Source organism: Mus caroli, chromosome 15 (genome assembly GCF_900094665.2).
Source record: "Mus caroli chromosome 15, CAROLI_EIJ_v1.1, whole genome shotgun sequence".
NCBI lineage: Eukaryota > Metazoa > Chordata > Mammalia > Rodentia > Muridae > Mus > Mus caroli.
This window is the reverse complement of record NC_034584.1, coordinates 25,923,283-25,938,143: the sequence shown is the minus strand read 5'-3', so window position 1 is coordinate 25,938,143 and position 14,861 is coordinate 25,923,283. Positions and strand designations below refer to the sequence as shown.

Below are 14,861 nucleotides of genomic sequence, written 5' to 3'. Positions count from 1 at the left end.
TGTGTTTTTCTGTTTTTCTTTAAGGAACTGTAACTCTTTAGCAGTGCTCTCCTGTATTTCTTTAAGTGAGTTATGAAAGTCCTTCTTGATGTCCTCTACCATCATCATGAGATATGCTTTTAAATCCAGGTCTAGCTTTTCGGTTTGTTGGGGTGCTCAGGACTAGGTGGGGTGGGAGTGCTGCGTTCTGATGATGGTGAGTGGTCTTGATTTCTGTTAGTAGTATTCTTATGTTTGCCTTTCGCCATCTGGTAATCTCTGAAGCTAGCTGTTACAGTTGTCTCTGGTTAGAGCATGTTCCTCAGGTGACTCTGTTAGCCTCTATCAGCAGACCTGGGAGGCTGGATCTCTCCTTAGTTTCAGTGGTCAGAGTATTCTCTGCAGGGAAGTTCTATTCTTGCAGGGAAGGTGCCCAGATATCTGGTGTTCGAGCCTGCCTCCTGGCAGAAGTTGTGTTCTACTCACCAGAAGTCTTAGGATCCCGTGGGGAATCCTATGTGGGTCCTTGAGGGTGTCCAGAGACTCCTCTGGCAAGGCACACTGGTGCTCGAGTGGACCGGAAGGGACTTGTGCCCCAGCTCAGGCTGGGTTGCCTGCTTCCCTAGTTAATGCAGTCTCAGGTCCCGCACAATTGGTTTGGAGCAGACGGTGTGTTCCACTCACCAGAGGTCTTAGGATTCCATGGGGAGTCCTGTGCGGGTCCTTGTGGGTGTCTGGAGACTCCTCTAGCAAGGTACCCCGATGCTTTAGTGGACTGGAAGGGACTTGTGCCCCAGCTCAGGCCAGGTTGCCTGCTTCCCTAGTTAATGCAGTCTCAGGTTCCTCATGATTGGATTGGAGCAGAGGTTGTGTTCCACTCACCAGAGGTCTTAGGATCCCGTGGGCAACCCTGTGCGGGTCCTTTCGGGTGTCGGGATACTCCTCTCAGGAGAAGACTTTTAACCAGAACAGCTGAGTTGACACAGCCAGCTAGAGTTCAGAAAGAGCTAGAAAGGGTGATATTACTCAGCAGTAGGCCTCTGAGATGATTATACCCAGGACTATTTAAGAGTAAAGGAGAACAAAGAAAGGGTGTGTGTGTGGGGGGGGGGGGGTCTGAGACTTAGCCTAAGAGGTCAACCATTTCTGCTGAGTGAATTCAAACTCCCTTTCCTCAGATACAATTCCTAAACTCTTGTCATAATGCAAATTAGAATACCAAGTATTTTGAAATGTTGCCAAAATAAGAATGCACTAAATACATTGATGATCACAGAAAACAACCCGAGCAGCATGAGGTTGCTGCCTGACCAAATCACATTGTTTATCTGATTTCTCACCAACCAACTGGATAGACCACATGACCATTCATGTGATTCTGCACCTACTGACAGCACTCCACATTACTGGTTCTTTATCTAAATCTTGGAGATACTTTCTGAATATAATACTTTTGGAAAGGCAAATGTGAGTCCATGCATATATATGTGTTGCATAGAGACCCAAAATTAAAGTCTATCCCCTTTTCCAAATCACCAAACCAATCATGTTTGTCCTATGGTGACATTTATGTGTTCTGTCCTGTTTAATCTTTTCATGACTTTTCATGCTCTACACTAACTTGAATACTCAATACTGAGTAGTTCTTACATTACCAGATCATAGGCTCTTGTTGTACAAGTGTAACTATCTTGTGAAAACACCTCTAAAGTTTATTTGTCTCAAAAAGATTCAAGTAAGTATCATATGAAAACATGGCAAGACAACTTATCTATTTTTTCTAACTCTAAGAAAAATACTAGAATTACACTCATGAACCTTATGGGTCCATGAAAAGGGGATTGGCTATTGGTCGTATTTGGGCCACCTTCACTTTTTATATGGCTTGTAACCTAAATAAAAAAGGGATGGGGGACTTCACACAAGCTTTCAAAGCTTAGAGATCATTGTGGAGGAGGGGTCTGAAAGACTATAAGACCCAGAGCTTAAGGAAGACCTGGATAGAACTGTGGTTTCTAGAATATGATTGCCTGCACATGAGCAAGCCAGTCACTATTTCAGAATGGATGGGCAAAGGCCCACAAGTCCTGCCCCTAACTGAGGAGCTATTTAGCTTCTAAGAATGGAGAGGTAGTTCTTTGAAGTGTGTGGTGACCCTGGTAAGTCAACCTTCTCCAGTGGGGGGCCCCATGCCCATGAATAAATGGGTACTAAGCATAAAAATAGAGCAGACCCCAGTTTGGGGGAGGGGATATGTGAGAAGTTAGTGGAAGGAAGGAGGGGAGTATGATCAAAATCGATTGCCTAAATTCTCAAAAAATAATTCAAATTGCATGTTTTTTTTAAAAAAATAAATACTGAACTAAAACAACATAGCATTCATATATGAACAGTGGTGACCAATCTGATGAGGAAGTGTATGATTTTGAAGCCCTATAAGGCAGCAAGATAGATAATCTCATTCTTCAGATTATATAAAAGATTGTATAAAAGATTTTCAAAACTGTATAAGATTAATCCTTATTTTTTATAGAATCGTTATGCATTTTTAAAGGATTTATTTATTATTATATGTAAGTACATTGTAGCTGTCTTCAGGCACACAAGAAGAGGTTGTCAGATCTCATTACAGATGGTTGTGAGGCACCATGTGGTTGCTGGGATTTGAACTCAGGACCTTCAGAAGAGCAGTCAGTTCTCTTAACTGCTGAGCCATTTCTCCAGCCCTAATTCTTATAATTAACATTTATTTTTTAGCTTCATTAGTAATAACTGTGAAAATTTCTTTTCATTTGTTGGACGAGCATCTTCATATTATTATTCTCGGGTTGTCCCTTTTGTCCACAAAGCTTAGAATATCAGGCTTCTCACTCTGCAGGGAGCTTACTCACTTACATATCTGAGTTGCCTTCAGAATGTCCACAGTCATGCATATGTTCCCACACCAGCTCACAGGGAGCTCACAGAGCAGGGTGAACACAACCTTTAAGATATCTAAATGTCTGTCAATGGAGTAATGGAAAAAGAAAATGTGGGTGGTACGTTTACAACAATGGAGTAGTACTCAGCTGTTTTAGAAGATGACATAATAAAGAAATTTGTAAGAAAATGGATAGAGCTAGGGGGAAAAAATCAGTTTTAGACCACAGACCACAGACACAGCAGGTACTAGCTAATATGTGGCGATTAAGTATGTAATTAGCAGGCCACATTCCAGATAACCATGGAGAGTGGGTGTTGAGTAGGGGACTATGAGGGGAGAAGGGTCTTCCTAGGAGGGGGAAATAGAATCAAGAGGTACAGATAGACTAAGAGGGGACTTGAGTGGGAGGAGCAAATGAGGAGATTCATGGAAATACAGGTAAGGGAGAGAATGCAGGAATGCAGGAATTGCTAAGACTAGGGGCCATTTAAGGGTCTTTTGGAAACCCAATGCAGGAGGAGCTTCTTAAAATAAACCCATACATAAGAGAAACCTAAACAGATTCACTGAAGCTCCAACTGCACATCTGGAGGAAATGTCCAGGGCTGGGAATGGTGCCATCTAAGCAAGTCTTTGGTCAAATGAGGCCCTATGAAAAAATCCCTAAACAACCTTGGCTAGTGCCAAGGCTATCTGACATTAAGGTCCTGTTGTTGAAGACAAGGACTGCATAAATTACTGAACCCAAAGAAGGAGAGCTGGTGCCTATCTAGAGCCTTTGCCTCTATTGCCTAGTGTTCATGGCACAGGAAGGTATTCTGCACTCTACCAGAAACAAAAGGAAAATACCAACAGAGCAAAAAACAAAAGAACAAAACAAAACAAAACAAAACTCCTCTTAGATCTCCAAGATGCACTAGTGGTATAGTAACAAAACTTCTGAGGTGTAACCAACCAAGATCTGATTGGATTTAAGACCCACTCCATCAGGTTTAGCCCATGCCTGAAACTTCTTGTGTAATCAAGAACCTGAAACTAGATAGGGCACACACCTAGGGTAAAACCAAATAATACCACGTAATACTTTAATAATTAATAATACTTTAATGCTAAAGAAACATAGCAATCAAGTGTCTCCTTGTGACCTTCTGCCACACTCACAGATCAGTGGCTTGCTCAGCCATCATCAGAGAGGCTTCCTCCTGTAATAGGTGGAAATAAATATGGAGAGTCATAGCTAGACAGTGTGCAGAGAATAAGAGGCTTTGGAACTCTCAGCACTAAATGTGATGTCTTCATCAAATCCCTCCCTCAGGGCTCAGGGAACCCTGTGAAAGAGGAGGTGGAAAGATTGGAAGAGCCAGTGAGGATGGAAAACACCAAGAAAGCAAGGCCTTCTGGACACCACAGGCCTGATACTCTTGTGAACTCAGAGACTGTATCAGAACTCACAGGGCCTGCCCAGCACAGGGCCAGATGCTAAGAGTGGAAGTGGAAACAAGCCCCCATCCCTAACACAGACGCTCTCTCCAGTCAAGTTCATAGACTCTTGCAAAAAATAAGGATTAGTTTTCTCCATCAGCGTCTCACTGCGTATACAACAAGTCATGCTTAAGAGTGGTTCCCAAACACAGCGGAGCCTTCAAGCTCAGTCGTGCTTTGTAGGGTTTCTGATTGATTGATCTTACAGGTCTTTTGCTTAGATATTATGGTGGTTATTTTTAATGAGATTTCTATCTTATGAATGTGTTCCTCTCTGCGTCTGTATGTGTTCCGTGTGCTTTTTCGTTGGCTCTTTATTTGTTTTCTCCCATGCTGGCCTGCTTGTCTATATTTTTATTTTTGGATACCTGTTTGTTTTTTAACGTAGAGAACAGGAAAGGTTTCAGATTTGGGTGGGTGGGGAGGTGAGGACAACCTGGGAGGAATTGGGGGAGGGGCAATCCAGTCAGAACATACCGTACTAAAACTTTATTTTCAATTTAAACAGAAAAATACAGTAGATGCCTATGTGGATTCATGTGAAATAAATATGAAAGGCTGAGCTAAAAGAACCTCACATCCTTCTGAATGCCACCTGCCAAACGGTCTCCACTGGCCAGAGGGAAGACCCTCCTCTGAACAGGAGTCCTTTTCAGCTAAGGTGAGGTAGATGTCTTTGTTAAAAATAATTAGGTACCATTTTTTTATTAAAAGTCATAAGCCCAAAGGAAAACTGGTCTTTTCGTCTCATAAAATTTCTATCTAACAAATTCTCATGACCTCCTGGGAAGCTGGGCATCCCTGCGGTGGGAAGAATCCACCTAATGAGCATCCCAGTGTTTGCTTCCTGCTTTCCTGTCAAAGGCAGGAGGATCTCAGTAGCTGCTCTACTCTAGGCCCAGTAGATGGTATGATTATGCAGCCCAGTGTTTATTACAGCCAATCGTCTGCTTTTTTGTTGACATAAAGCATCATGACTTGGCTCAGCACATTATTTTCTCTCAGAAAAAAAAACAAAAAACAAAATACAAAAAAACAAAAAACAACAAAACAAAACCCAACCAAACAACAACAACAAAAACCCCCCAAAAACACTTTGCTTTATTGTGTCAATTTCCCAACAAGGATGCATTGGTCTCTTGGGTATTCAGGTTTTAAAATTTAGCACCTGGAAGAGAAGGCGCAATCTGATGCCTGTGTAGATTTCCCGGGGTGTATTTATGCTTTTAATTTGGGGTGTATTTATGCTTTTAATTTTTACTCTATTATAATGTGATTTCTATTCCTCCCTCCCCTGTTCTCCCACTCTCAGAAATCCATCTCTACAGGACTCCTTGGTTAAAAAGCTTCACCAACAAGCCATGTTGAACACCCTTCAGTCACTTCCTTGCTAACTGTAGGAGGAGACAAGATTCCTTCTTGGAATTTCACTGAAGCTGAAGTTATACTGCAACCAGTGCTGTGCAGCTTTGTAAGACCCAGACTTTCATGAGGATGGTGTCCACTAATGCCTTGAGCTCAAAGATGCTGGGGGTCTGTGGGGCTGCTTTGGGCCCTTATTGAGTTCTGTTGGGGGGGGGAGTATGTCTGTTGTAGCAAAACCAAAAGACTTTTTCATAGGAAACTTGGATCAACCTGTCATTTCCCATGGTCACACTATGTAGTAAGTAGCCTCTATCACTAAAAACATTAGACTGTCCCCAATGGCTGTTCAGGATCAACAGTGGTGAAATCAGGAGGGGAACCTTATCCCTAAAAACCTTTTCTATTGCTCTGGTTGACTCAAACCAGCCAAATTAAATCCTAATATTCTGGGTTTGAATTCTGGCAGATGGATTCCTAGGCAGGTACCCCCTCCTCTGTCTCTGTCTCTTTCTGTCTCTGTCTCTTTCTGTGTGTGTTTGTATGTGTTTGTGTGTATGTGTGTGTGTGTATGTGTGTGTGTGTGTGTGTGTATGTATGTGTGTGTGTGTTTGTATGTGTGTGTACATCAGTGTATGTTAATCCACTTTTCCATCGCTGCTAAGGAGGAAGTGTAAGATGTTATCCATTTCACTTCGGTTCCATTCACCAGTGATGAAGGAGACCTCATCGTGAGAAAGCATTGAGTCAAAGAGAAGTCCCACATTCTTTCCTTCACACTGCACCAGCAGGGCCTTTGCTGGCTCCTGCTATTTTATAAACTCCTGCAGCTTGACTTTTAAGGGAAATGAAACTTTGAAACAGGTAGAATTAAAGACTGACATGATTTCAAATCAATCAGGATGCTCTTTTGTGCCAACCCATGGGGGGATGAGTTGAATACAATGTATTTCTTCAACAGACATTTTAGTAATTGTGTTTTCTAGACAATTTAATTCCATCAAGGGAAACATATAATTTGCAGACTGCAGGATATTTGATTTTAATTTCTATGTCTTCTATTTTTGGTACATGGCTTTAAAAATACAGTTAAAACACAGTCTTGCTTATTTCCTTGAAACCCCAAACAACTTTTGTTTATATATACATATAACTATTTTAAATGGTGTGACTTTCCAGAACATAAAACAATGGCCTGCTGATCTAAAGCAAAATGTATCACAGATCACAAAATCCATGTGTAGTAAGTTGCAAATCTGCTTACAATAAATAATATACCCAAGTGTCATTCCTAGTAATTGTTCTTGTGTTCATGCCAATAAAATCATTTTAGGGTAGACTCAACGACCGGTACCCCTACAAGAGAAAGGATGGGGGAGTTTGGGATGCAAATATAACTAGGAAGGAAGGTCACATGAGACAAAAGAGAAAAATGGAGCTCATGCCTCGACTTTAGTGCCTTGGACTCTAGAGATTTGAGAGGAGATGTTTTGACTGACTTATGCTTCATGTATCATGGCAATTTCCTTTTGACAGCACTGGGAAACAAACATGCTATGCATTTATAGATATAAGCACACAATCAATGTGTGTAGTAGAAGGTACAACTTGAATGTGGCCCTGTGCCTCTGTCTATTTTCTTCTTCCTGGGGCAATCAGAAAAAATACTTTTAATTACACTTATTATTTGTTTGTAAACATGTGTGGAGGCGGTGATGGGGGAGACACATGTATGCTCCAGGGAAAACGTGCATGCAAGAAGATGGCTTGAAGAAGGTGGTTCTCTATTTTTGTGACATGGGTCCTTAGGACTGAATTCAGGTCGTCAGGCTTGCTGGCAAGTGCCTCTATCTGCTTACCCACCTTGTCATCCCAAGAAGAAATATTGGTGAAATTATCTCCTAAGCATTATCTAATCCTACAAAATTTATGACAAGTTTGAGCACTATGAAATATCAAGAATATTTTAAGTTTCTAAAATGGTTACTGGTATTGAGAACAAAAACCAATTTTTTTTCTCAATTTTACCATTTAGTTTTTCAATTAAGAGAAAAATAATTGATTTATGAAATAATAACTTACTCATTAACTGAAAAAAAAAACCTAGGAAGTGGGAGATGGTTCAGTAAGCAGTACACTTGCCAAGCAAGCTTGAGAACCTGAGTGGGCATCATATCAAATTCCAGAAACAAAGGTGCCTGTATTCAATACAGGTTCTGGGGATCCAGAGACAGGGATCCCTGGAGATCACGGGATAGATACACAGGTTAGTCGGATTCGTGTTCTCAGTTTCAATGGGATACTCTATCTTAGAAATCAAAATGCAGAGCCACTGTGGAAGACATCTGACACTGACCTCTGGCCACTCCACCTATAAACACACACATGCACACAAATGCATATGAATGAACACCCCTAGAAATGAGTACATACAAAACATCTAAAGAATTTCACAACACTCGAGGTATAGAAACTCCAAGGCCCAGTGACAAGCACTGTTTCCCATGGGCTACCATGTCTTCGTTTCCTGGATGCCGTTTGGCGTGCGATGAAGCACACCTTCCTCCATGTCTTACCTCAGCTCTGTTCACTCCTGAAACTAACAGACCTGGCAGGATACTGTGCTTTGAAAAAGTTTCTACTGGAACCCACGGTAAGTCCTAATTCCTCATGGAGCAATGCTGAGAGGCAGTGTCTAGTAGAAAAACATTAGGTCGCGGGGACAGCTCTCATGAATGGACAAAACCCTTTCATGTGGGCTTGAGTTCTCACTAGCATAAGACTGGATTAGTGAGCAGAAGAGTGGATTGTTGACAGGCAAGCCTTCACTTCTGCATTCTCCCACATGTCCTCTTGCCTTCATCTTATGCGCCAGGTGTTATGCAAAAGGCCCTTGTCAGCCCAGGCTCTTAGACTTCCTAGACTCCTCCATCAAGAGCCAAAAGGAACCTGTTGCTATCTGTCTATGGAACATCTAGTAAAAGTAATTTTTATTCTACTAAGCAATTGTCCTTAGGCTCACTGCCTCTATCTGCTAACCTAGCTCTAGTCCTGGAGGCTTCTAGCCTCTGAATAATCTACTCTAGGCCTACGAAGTAATCAGCCTCCGAGACTTGCTGCTCAATAACGTCACCCCTTCCTGATTCTTTCTGACCTCCACTGGCTCAAACTCCTCTCCAATCACACATACCTGATTCAATCTGGCTTCTCTCAGTTTCTCCTGAGTTGCTCTGCCTGGCCTCGAACTACTTCTAGCAATCTGTTCTGATCTTCCGGCTCCTTCTCATTCTCTGGCTCCTTCTGTGTTCACCTGTGTCTAGCTTGTTCTCTCCTTAACCTGTCTCTGTACAGCTGCCCCAGTAAAACTGCTTCCCCTCTCCCTCGTTCTTTGTGCTCCTCTCTCTCAAAGAACTTCCCTTTCCTCTTTCTTATGCTGAGAGTTGGGCATGTCCAAGTTCATCAAATCTTTTTTTTTTTTTTTGACTCATCCCTTTGTCTGCATCTTAATTCAACATCACTTAAATATGGGTGCTTCCTTCTGCAAACTAAATTTAGCTAGTTGTTTGGGATTAAAGGTGTGAGCTAAGGGCACATTTGTATTGCAACCAGATGGCTAAAGGCTGAGCCACACCACAAGTAGAAACTCTAATCTCAGGGTTGACAGTGTGATCAAACATCCTGCAACAATATCCCCTAAAGGCTCCTGTGTTAAAGGCTTGGTCCTCACCTGCTAGATCCAATCACAGAGAGGTGACTGTATCACTTGGGGTTTCCCCTTCTCTATTCATTACTTCATAGATTCATAAAAACTTGCAAAAATTTCTGAGGTAAGGGGGTTTCTTGACTAAGGATACAATATGAGTTACCAGCTCATGTCCCTGCTTTGCCCACCATGACAGACTGTACACTTAAACGGTAAACAAAAATAACCCTTCCGCCCAGAAGTTGCTTTATCAGGTATTTTCTTACAGCAATGAGAAAAGTAACTAGCACACGGCCCATGCCTGATAAAGTCCTGCCGGCTGATTGTCAGCCAACCTGTAACGCAGCTAGACGCTGAGATCCCAGTCCCTATCATTCATTGTGCTGAGTTCACTCCAGTAGTCATTCAAACGACTGCATCCATGTTCACACTGAATCTCTCTGTCATGTCACCCAGCTACATGCCTGCCAGAAAGTGGACGTTAAATATTGACTACTGGACAAAGACGGTATCCTCCATAGGTTGACTCCAGGAACCTGAGGATGCTGACACCCTCCCTCTGAGAAGAGAACTTGTGATTTAGGTGTGGGACAGAAATAGTCAAGTGTTGCTGTGGAAATCACTGTACTGTTGTTCGGTGATGCTCCAAGCCCCATTCAGGTGAATGTGATGGCCTTGGTTAAAGACAAGTTTTTACTGACAGCCGGGCTCTGCATTCTGCTGCACACACGATAGAGAAATGGCTGCTGGTCTCTAGTTGCTAGGCAATTAAAACTGATGAAGATCACTCAGGCAGGTTGATTTGCATATCTTTTTAATCAATTAATTGTGATTAAAATTAGGCTTTCATATGCAGATTTTCCTTGCAATTAATATTTACAGAGCAATGAACCATGAGTAAATTTAACACTATTACTATTTTAATTGTTCTTATCAGCTTTAATTCAAACATTAAATGCCATGCCTACTACCATTTGGCCCCCTCAATGATACATTTTGCTGAGAACTTTTACTCCAAACTCAAACAAGCCAAAGACAAATTTCTCCCAATCTACTGTTCTCTCTTCCTCTGATTTGTTAAGATAGAAATCTGATAAATGAAGAGCTTGAAGCTATCCTAAGAAGCTCAGGGGGAGGTCTTGGTGTGAGAGCTGGTCTTCCAGCTCCTAGAAAATGTTTTGCTACGTTTACAGTTATTACTTGTTTTACCATGCTTGTTTGAGAAATTCCAAAGAACTTTTACCTACACTCTCTAATCATTAATCAATTCTAAGAGAGAGAGAGAGAGAGAGAGAGAGAGAGAGAGAGAGAGAGAGAGAGAGAGAGAGAGAGAGAGTGTCCTGATTTTAGTTAGATAAAATATAAAATATGGATGCACCTCTGCTCTGGTAATACAAATGAAGTCTATTACCCATGCTCAAGGTGTTGAGGGGAATGTCTAGAATGTTCTATGCTATAAGCATCATTAAACCAAGACTAATGGTAATTTTTTTTAATCACTAGAAGGCCAATTTAAACAAATGTGGGTTAGACTGTTCAGAAATTTCAAAGAAATAGGAAATAAGGAAATCACACTTACCTGATTCTGTACTGAGGAAATTTCTACAGCATGTGGGCATCAAATCTCCAGTTAGAAGGTAACAGAGGTTTAACACTGATGTAAGTTGCTCTGAGGAGACACGTGGCTCCTCACAGTGTTGAGAGAAAGTTGACAGCGAACAAGGAATTAGAAAAAGGAAAAGATATGTTTGGGGGATTCTGACAACAAATGAACAAAGAAATAACCCTGGATTTTGATGTCAAACACAGCCGGTTTTTGAAGTTAACAGAAGTCACAGAGCAGAGGTGGAATGTTGACCCAGTTGAGGACCACAGAACTCTTAGAACAAGAGAAAGAGTGCTGGCAAGGACCAGAGGAGAATCCAAGTAGCAGCCTGCAATAGTGGGTGTGATGCCACTGAAGGCATTGAGTCCCGCCGAGATAGAGCTCCCCCCCCCCCGCCCTCCCCAACCTTCTCCATCTTCTTCCAGAACACAAAGCTCTTCTGCCTCTTAGAAGCTTGGGACCCTTTCCTGGTGCACGCAACGATACATGAAGTACCTGAGATCAGAAGTCAGGATGGTGACCTAGGAGATGGTGAGGCAATGGCTATTCTAACAACCATGAAGGAGGCAGAACATAAAGCAAGAGTTAGTAACAGCATCAGGGAGTGGGGAGAAACATGGATGGCATAGGATATAGGCAGAGTAAGAAAGATCAGAAAGGCAAAAGTAAGTACCAGAAATTGAGTGTAACAGGCACAGAAACAAAGGACTGTCAGCATCTCATGTGACAAGTAAACTGAAAACCCATTCAAGAGCAATCTAAAGGATTAAGTATTAAGAATTCTAATGAGAACACAGAGAGGGAGGGAGGGAGGGAGGGAGAGAGAGAAAGAGAGGGAGAGGGAGAGGGAGAGAGAGAGAGAGAGAGAGGAGGGAGGGGGAGAGGGAGACTAAAGCTCAGTGTGAAGGAAGATCCCTCAGACATAAAAAGAGCAACACTGGAAAATGTAAAGATTTAAAGTTACTAAAATAAGATGAGAACTGTCATAAATAAAGAGAGTGGATGAGGATAATGAGTTAACAAGACTGTGTAGCTATTCCCATGTCCACAAGTGATGGCTTTCTCTGTGAGCCAAACAAGTTCAAGTATGTTGCAAATACCATTTTTTCTTCTTCTTTTTGAGTAGAATAGAGCTGGGGAGGTGGCCCAGTAGTTAAGAGCACTGGTTGCTGCTCTTCCAGAGGATGTGGGTTCAATTTCCCTCACCTGCACAGTGGCTCACGAGTGTCTGTTATCTACAAACCCAGTGGATCTAGTGGCCACCGCTGGCCTTGTACGGGTACCAGGAACTTAACTGGTGCATAGACCTACATGAGGGCATAACACCCATACACTCAAAACAAAAACAAACAAAAGAACTTAGACCAAGGAAAAGCCTGGAGATTATGGCTCAGTGGAAAAATGTATTTGCCTCAGAAGTCTGGGGGGTCTGTGGTCAAATTCCTAATAGCTACATCAAATGCCAGCAATGGCTGTCCATGCATATATCCCCAGTATTGGGGCAGAGAGAAGCAGATCTCAAGATATCCCTGGCTAGCTAACTTAGCCAAAACAGTTAGCTTCCAGTTAGTAAAAGACTCTATCTGCAGCCAACAATAAAGAAAGCAATAGAAAACACTCAATGTCCTCCTCTGACTTCCTTGGGTATACACAGGCGTGTGTGTGTGTGTGTGTGTGTGTGTGTGTGTGTGTGTGTGTACGTACGCGCTCACGCACCTAATACCTAGGTGCCCTACCTCCAACACCACTACTCAAAATCCAGTACTGAATAGGGTTAGGTAGCCATGAACAATTTAGATACTTCCTGTTCTCAATAAATGCTAACCATAATAGAAGAAATGCAAATTGAAGCAACTGGCTTATCAAATGGATAAGAATGAGGCTGGCTAAACAAATTGAAGCAACCAAACCATTAAAGTTGTAAGTACTTGAAGGCTATCTAAGGATTGTCACATATGCTGAAATAGGAACTGGAGTAGGTTTGTAGCAGATACAAAAGTGGAGCAACCATTTCAGAAGATAATCTAAAGTAACCCTTCAATTTGAAGCTGGGTATACCTCTATCCCAGCAGTTCTAATGCCTGAGGGAAGTACTTCAAAATTTGCCTAAGAACAAGTGCTCCTTGTCAAACATCCATTTTTTATTACAGTGATAGAAACATCATGGTGGAAAGCAATTTGAGGAGGAAAGTATTTATCTCATGATAGCATGTAAGTCCATCCCTGAGGGAAGCCATGACAGGAATGTGGATGTAGACACGGAAGAGGAGGCCATGGAAGAACGCCCTTTATCAACTTGCTTCTCGAGCTTGCTCAGCCTGATTTCTTATACCACCCAGAACCACCAGGCAAGGGGTGGGTAGCTCTATGTAAGGGAGCTGGGCCCTCCCACATCGCCAATCAAGAATACATACCACTGGCTTATCCACAAGCCAATATGGTGGGGGCATTCTCTCAACTGACTTTTCCTCTTTCCAAAAGACTCTAGGTTGTGTCAAGTGGACAAGCAAGACAAGAATGATAAACATAAAATAGCTACTGGTCTGAAAACAGACAATGAGCTACAGCTTATACACCTGATAAAAGAATTCAAAGCAGAAAAAAATAATGAAGTCAGCATTCCCAATCCTTAATGGACAGATCTCTAGAGGGAAATTTCTAGTATATGTGGCATGATAGTTAATGCAAATTGTCATCTAGAGTAGACCCCGGAACTCAGGGATCTCTGATATGTTTTGCATAATAGCCAGTGTTCTGTGCCACTTAGAATAAACCACAGAATTAAGACCTTGGTCAAATATTACTTTAGCTGTTTCTCTGAAGGTATTGTTTAGATGAGACTGACATTTAAATTAGCAGTTGGGTAATGTAGATTACCCATGGCATGGCTAAGCCTCATTCAATTAGCTGAAGAAAGATGTTCTGCTTAGAAGACAAACTTCTGCCGGCAGACTGTCTTCACGCTTGAACTCTCCCATAGATCTCTGATCTACAAGCCTATCTGCAGGTGTGAGCTTGCTCACATTCTACAAACTCATGAGTCAGTTCTTCAATATAAATATCTTGCAGTCTGTCTGTCTATGTATCTATCATTTATACCTTACGTGGGTGGTTTACTCAGAGAATACCAGCTAACACATTTTAGATGATGTATTTAAAAGACACAGAGTGACTGACAGGCCAATATGTGCCTGGATGGCTTAGAACCGGGATTGACGGTATGCTGCCTTTTGTCAATCAACACTAAATCAGTCTACCTACAATCTTCCCAGCCTTGCTTAAAGCCTCTGTCTCCCTAGCATGTAAATGCAGGGGACAGGTTTAGACAATCCTGAGACTTGCATTTCAAGTGAACCTCATTTTTTTTCAAGAGTGACTCTGCCTCATTTCTAGCACATGAAGATGAGTTGATTTTCTTCAATTACAACTTGAATGACTGGGCCAGTTTTGAAAGCTAGAGAAAACTGTTACATCAAAGCAGGAACTCTGTATCAGTCAGTTATTAGAGTAGTTTAAATTACTATTTTCTAAGATGTTGTTTTTACATTTTATTTTGTATCAGCAAGTAATTTGTATTTTGATGTGCATTATAATTTATAATTGTATGTTGTGAGTATGAGTTAGCAAAAAATATGCTGTCCTAATTTGTAAATCATGTCAGACATCATTCAGTATGACAAATTATTCAGTGTCTTCTCAGGTGTGACTTTACCTCAGCCAGATCCATTAATACAGCTTTTCTTTCTTTCTTCCTTCCTTACTCCCTTCCCTTCTCTTCCCTCCACTTCTCATTCTCTTTCTTCCTT

At 41.7% G+C, this 14,861-nt stretch overlaps 1 protein-coding gene across 7 annotated transcripts in view; it reads right to left on the bottom strand.

Annotated features, from left to right (window-relative positions):
* Positions 1 to 14,861, bottom strand: part of Ctnnd2 (catenin delta 2) — a 793,031-nt gene that overhangs the window by 260,664 nt on the left and 517,506 nt on the right. The window lies entirely within an intron of this gene.